Source organism: Delphinus delphis, chromosome 4 (assembly GCF_949987515.2).
Source record: "Delphinus delphis chromosome 4, mDelDel1.2, whole genome shotgun sequence".
Taxonomy (NCBI): Eukaryota; Metazoa; Chordata; class Mammalia; order Artiodactyla; family Delphinidae; genus Delphinus; species Delphinus delphis.
Genome location: NC_082686.1, coordinates 97,126,101 through 97,132,100, shown reverse-complemented (window position 1 = coordinate 97,132,100; position 6,000 = coordinate 97,126,101).

Below are 6,000 nucleotides of genomic sequence, written 5' to 3'. Positions count from 1 at the left end.
TAACTGGCAACTTCTCAACACCTCACGTCTTCCCAAACTCCTCTTTTGAGGATAGGAGGGTTGAGGGAGTACAGTTTGAGATGCTGTAAACTGGGTTGTTTTCAATGTTATATCTTCATTGTCTGAAAAGGAAGAGAAAAGGATGTCCAGGCTGTTTGTTTTGCTTTGTTTTTCAAAAATTTGCGTGTTTAAATGTTGCTTCAACTGGAACTAATCCTGACCTACCTCTTGGGAGGCTAATGCCTCTGAAAAATGGTTTAACATTCTAAAAATGATGTGAGTCCAAAAGTTAAAGTTTGAAGTAGGAGTGAATAGTGAGGTAGAACAGCATTCTGTCTCTTTTTTGGAGGATTTGGATTTCACTCCACTCTTTTTGAGTAGGAGAAAACAGATCTGTCTTTTCTCTGTTTGGATAAGGAAGGGAGAGGGCTTAAAGAAGAGAAACATTTTCAATACCAGCTGTTCCCTAACTCAAGCCCTGAATAAATTTATTCCTTCTTGAGCTGGAGATACTAGAACAAAATCCTAAAGAGAATGGAAAATGGAGAGTGAATCAATGAAGCCAATTTTATTATTCTAAGTACAAATTTTTTAGAAAACACAAAGGGTAAGGGATAGGTTAACCACAGTTTAATCCAGAACCTGTGATAAGAGCATAGGTTTCTAACAAAAGCTCTGGACTATCGTGGGAGAGCTTTCAAGACTTCTCTGAGTGATAAACCCCAGTTGCTAATTCTTTTCATAAGGGTCTCCATCATATTTAAGCAATTATTACCAGGTAGGTGAATCAAATAATGCCATCTCAAGACTGAGCAACTTTTATTTTTGGATAATTGTGGCTTTAACATCTAGTCTAAATATAGTCTTAATAGCAGTGTCTTCACATCAGTACACTATCTAGACTTAATATTTAAATTCTTCGCCAAGTTTAAGGTCTCATGAGAAAGATTTAACTCATAAACATATTGCTAACTAAATTTACAGAGCAAGTTTGGGATGTGTGTGCTTAAGCTCAGCAAGAATTTAACTATTTCAGTAAAGATTTGAGTAGAATACAAATGAATAAGCATGTCAAATGGGAATTTTAAAGGAATGCTTCAGTGTGACTGCATATTTTATTCATTTTGGCCACTGACAATATGTCTGCTTAAAGCTCATATGTGGGACCTCCAGGCAAGCTAGAATTCTATCTTCCTTGACCCACCCATTCTTTTATGAGAAAATATTTACTACACAATCTTTCTTTTCTCCCCCTGTCTTATCCAGATGCTCTCTTCACAGAAAATTTCCATTTCTTTTGAGGCACCAATTTTTTTTTTTTTTTTTTTTTTTTTTTGCGGTACGCGGGCCTCTCACTGCTGTGGCCTCTCCCGTTGCGGAGCACAGGCTCCGGACGCGCAGGCTCAGCGGCCATGGCTCACGGGCCCAGCCGCTCCGCGGCATCGTGGGATCTTCCTGGACCGGGGCACGAACCCGCGTCCCCTGCATCGGCGGGTGGACTCTCAACCACAGTGCCACCAGGGAAGCCCTTGAGGCACCAATTTTTTGGATTTGCTCAAACAAAACTTGTCATTTTCCCTACACTCTAGTATAGGTTCCATAATGTTGCCTGGATTTTTCATCCTTCCAAACAACTCTCAGCTTTGCTGTCTGCACTCAGCAGACATGGGTCCAAGCACCATTTCTATCACTTGCTAGTACATGTTCTTTTAAACTTAATATGGTGAGCATCAGTTTCCTTGTCTAGACAATGAAACAGTTTTGCATAAGAATTAGAGGCACAGTGCAAAGATAATGTTGAACTTATTGGAAGCTCTTTTTTAAAATTTATATTGGAGTATAGTTGATTTACAATGTTATGTTAGTTTCAGGGGTACAGCAAAGTGAATCAGTTACATATCATATACATATATCCACTCTTTTTAAGATCCTTTTCCCGCATAGGTTATTACAGAGTACTGAGTGGAATTAATACGGAGCTAAGGGAAGCTAGAATGAAGGTGAATGAAAAGCCATTCCTGTCCCTTCCAAATAGAGTCGGTGTGTGCTAAGCCCATGACTGTGGGAGCAGCCATGGTCTGTGAGAGCAGTGAGTCTTCTCTGAGAAAGGAGTCGTTGGCTGGGGCTTCGTTTCCCCAGTGACTAACTCATCTGGGCAAGGGAAGCGAAGCCTGAAATGTTCGGATTGCTGTGAGGGGAAGTCAGACCGACAGGCTGAGTTGCCTTTCTTGTCCTTGGCATTGTAACAGTGCACGGTCTTCTGTTGTTGCTGGAACCACTCAAGCATATAATGAATGGAGTACCAGTGATTGGAAACGGTCGGCCCTCGATGATATTTCCGCAAGTTGTTTTCCTTCTACAACTTGGTAATGGATTTTTCTAACTTTAACAGGATGGTTGAAGTGTCTCATGATTTTATATGCTGTTGCCCGCTCTGGACCCAACTCTGTCCAGTTATCATGTCATCTTTTTCAACACTGAAAATCAACCCCTCTCCAAAACCTTAAACGCTTTCCTTGGATGGTTACATGATCCTAAGCAAACAAAGAAAGTGAAGAGCCATTCTGGTTCTTCTGGAGACATTCGAACTCTTTTTTTCTTTTTTTGAATGAGTTAAGTTTCTGGATCTGTAGATTAGGTTCACTGAATTCCGCAGAGGTCAGGGCAGAGTAATGAACGTTTGACAGTCTTTAGTGCCGGAGGGAAATGGAGCTCTGTGAGGCTGACCCATTGCTGTGTGCAGAGGCCTGGCGGGCCATTTCCCTGAATGGTAAGGCAGAGGGCTGAGTTGTGAGTATCGAGTAATGAAGCACTATGAAGACAGACTAGCAAGACATACCTGGGTTACAATCCCAGCCTTCAGCTAACTAGGTGGATGAACTTAGACGAAGTTCTTAAAATCCATGAGCTTCAATTTTTACATCCTTTGTAGCACTGTGATGATTAACGTGTATTGCGTACTTCTTATATGCTGGTCACTAGTCTAAGCACTTTGTTTATTATATTATTCTATTTAATTTTCACAATAATCCTATGAGGTATAAAGCAAATATTACTCTTTGGATTGTAAAGGGAAGAAAACTAAGATAAAGAACACCTAGCTAAAGGTAGCAAAGTTAGTAATGACAAAGTTAGAATTTTAACCTAGGCAGTTGGACTCCAAAGCCTATATTTTTAACCACTGTGGTATAATTAAGTCACTTGACATATAGCCTAGCATATAATTAGTATTTAATAAATGGGAGACTCCAATATATACTTATATATTATTTTTATATTTCAATATATGTCATCTGTATTCAGGATTTGTTTTTGGAACTTTAAAGAAGAATCAGTAAACTATGCTTAAATTTTTTTTTTGTACATTTTCATCTCAATTCTGTCTAAAATTTTTTTTTAATAAGCTCTGAGAATTTGCTGAGGGAGCTTTAGAGTTGGCAGCTACACTGGTAACTGATTTAGGAAGTTCTAGTTCCCCCTTATCACTGAGTGTAAACTCAGAGGTGACAGAGACGCTCTAGAATTGGTTTCTGCATTGGATAGGGATCTCTTTCTCTTCTGTTTCTAAGGACATGATTTTTTTCCCATGGAAAGGGAAACTTAAATGAGTCGATTTTTCATTTTTACTCTGTCATCTTTAGCTTTCTATGAATTGATATGATCTTATGATTCTTTTCCCTAACTTTTTGGGTTCATATTTTTTCAGTCAATCCACTGATTACCCTTTCACCAGTTGAGTTTCTGTGCTCTAGACGCCATGAAGACACCATTCTACAGTGGCTTCACACTAGGAGGCAGAGTCCCTGCTGCCCTTACTGTTGCCACAAATCAACACTATGCCTTAATGCTTTATGGAAAGGCCTTGCTCTAGTCCATCTTGAATAGAAAACCACAGAATTAACCACAAGGCCCTCTACATGCCTTCCAGAAGCCCCATCCAGCTTATTCTTCATACCCCCAAACACGAAAAAAAAAAACTAATTAAATCTTTAAATTTGTAGAATTTAAAGTATTGAATCAACCAGCCTTATTTTCAGATTTCCATTCAAGTCAATGTATTTTTTTTCTTTTGGGCACCTTAAAGTGTTCCTCAATTTTCCACATTATCTCCTAACATGAACATTTTTCTCCAGCCCCACCGACGTCCTTCCTTCCAGTTCTTACCTTGTTTACCAGCCATCGGGACTCTGCTCTTACAGCCACACGTCCTGTGTGTGTCCTCCCCACTGATGGTCCCTCATGAATCTACCTTCACATTTATGTTATCTAAAAATATTTTTGCTGACAAACTTCACCCGATGATAATTCTTTGTATCCTAAGTATGAAATAAGTTTTCAGTAAATTATTGATTATATACAGATACATGGCTTGTGAATTCCTTGCTAAGCATATATTTAGATACATAACACACGAGGTAATGACAGCACATGAGCACTGTCTGGTGTCACGTCCTGTCATTGTTACTCAGTTTGTATCAGAACTTGATCTTTAACTTTTCCCACTTAATTCTGTCATCTGACCTCCTGTAAAGTCCCTACTCAAATGTTTCCTGAGATAATAAAAACACGTCAATAGTTCTTTATTCTTCATGTCAATTAAGTCAAATTTCTTATCCCTCATAATTGCTTAAATTTTTAAAAATTCTGATTTACTTTTGCTCTTTCTTCTACATTTAATCCTTAACTAATGTCTGTGTATATGACCTATTTCAGGATCTTATTTTTTAATAACTGTGCTTCATTCTAAGATTTTAATAGACCAGACCACTGAATTAAAAAGGGCCTTCGGGTAGGGGAAGCCCAATACCATTTTGATATTCTTGAATGAATTCACATGAGAAATCTAAATCCATGTGGTACATAAACTGAGCTTAGCAACCAAGTCTGGCATACTGACCATTTCACTAGACTTGTAAAAGCTGTTATTTTTGAATGAAGAAATGAAATTTGCATTGATTGCCTAAATAGACTGACATTCGTTTGCAAGAGCTTGATCAACTACAGCAAGCACACTAGCCAACTACCACGTTCATTGGAAAATAGCTTCAGCTTAGTGTAAAATTAACATGTTCTTTTCCTTTCTTCAGCATGGGCAGTAGGAACTTTTTGGTTTTGCTTAAGTATTATCTATTCCAGCTTATTCTTTGTTTACTTTTCTTAATGTAATAATAACACCATGGCACAAATGCATTCTTTCCATGTGAGATAATTATATGAATTAAGTTAGTCCAACACTGACACCTAGCTTGAGTTCAAAACAGTTTTTTTTTTAATGTTTTGATTATAAGCAAGTAAATGAGCATATGTCCAATTACATTTTGGGTGCAATAGCTTTAGCCACCACATTTTGGCATTTTATTTTATTAGCTAAAAGTTCACATATGGTTTCCATGTCTCCAAGCTGTCTTTAAGGATACAAGAGTTGTATAACCTAACATTGTTTTCTTTCCTTCTCGCTCCCAGCCCCCTCCCTATTTCTCACATATGCTCCCTCATAGAGGTGCCTCTCGTAATTTTAAAGATTATATGTGCAAATTTTGAAAACCTGAAAGTTTGCTGGTGCTTTGAAGAAACGATGAAAGAAATGCTTCCAACCCTAAAATTTTTACCTAAAAAAAAATCTAAAATAAATGTCAAAATGTTTACTCTAGAAACAGCAGTGTTAGTATGCAAATATAGAAGGCTTTCAATGATTTTTAGCTGCTTCCTTCTTATGGCCTGGTGCCACAGAGTTCTTGTAGCCCCTTCCCTCTTCAGAACCCTCCCCAGCAGCTTTGGAATGAAGGAAGGGGGAAGCTCAGTGAACATCTTAAAGACTGAAATGTATGAGACACAGTCGTGCTGGTGAAGGACACAGGATAAGGGAGCACAAAGAAACATATTCAGCTCCTTTTGGTTTCAACATTCTGCCCTGTATATCTGTGTTACTGATACAGTTAATGGTTTGGAAAACTGCAAGACTTGCATATTTTGGCCAAGCGTTAAAGACAACCTTTCTAA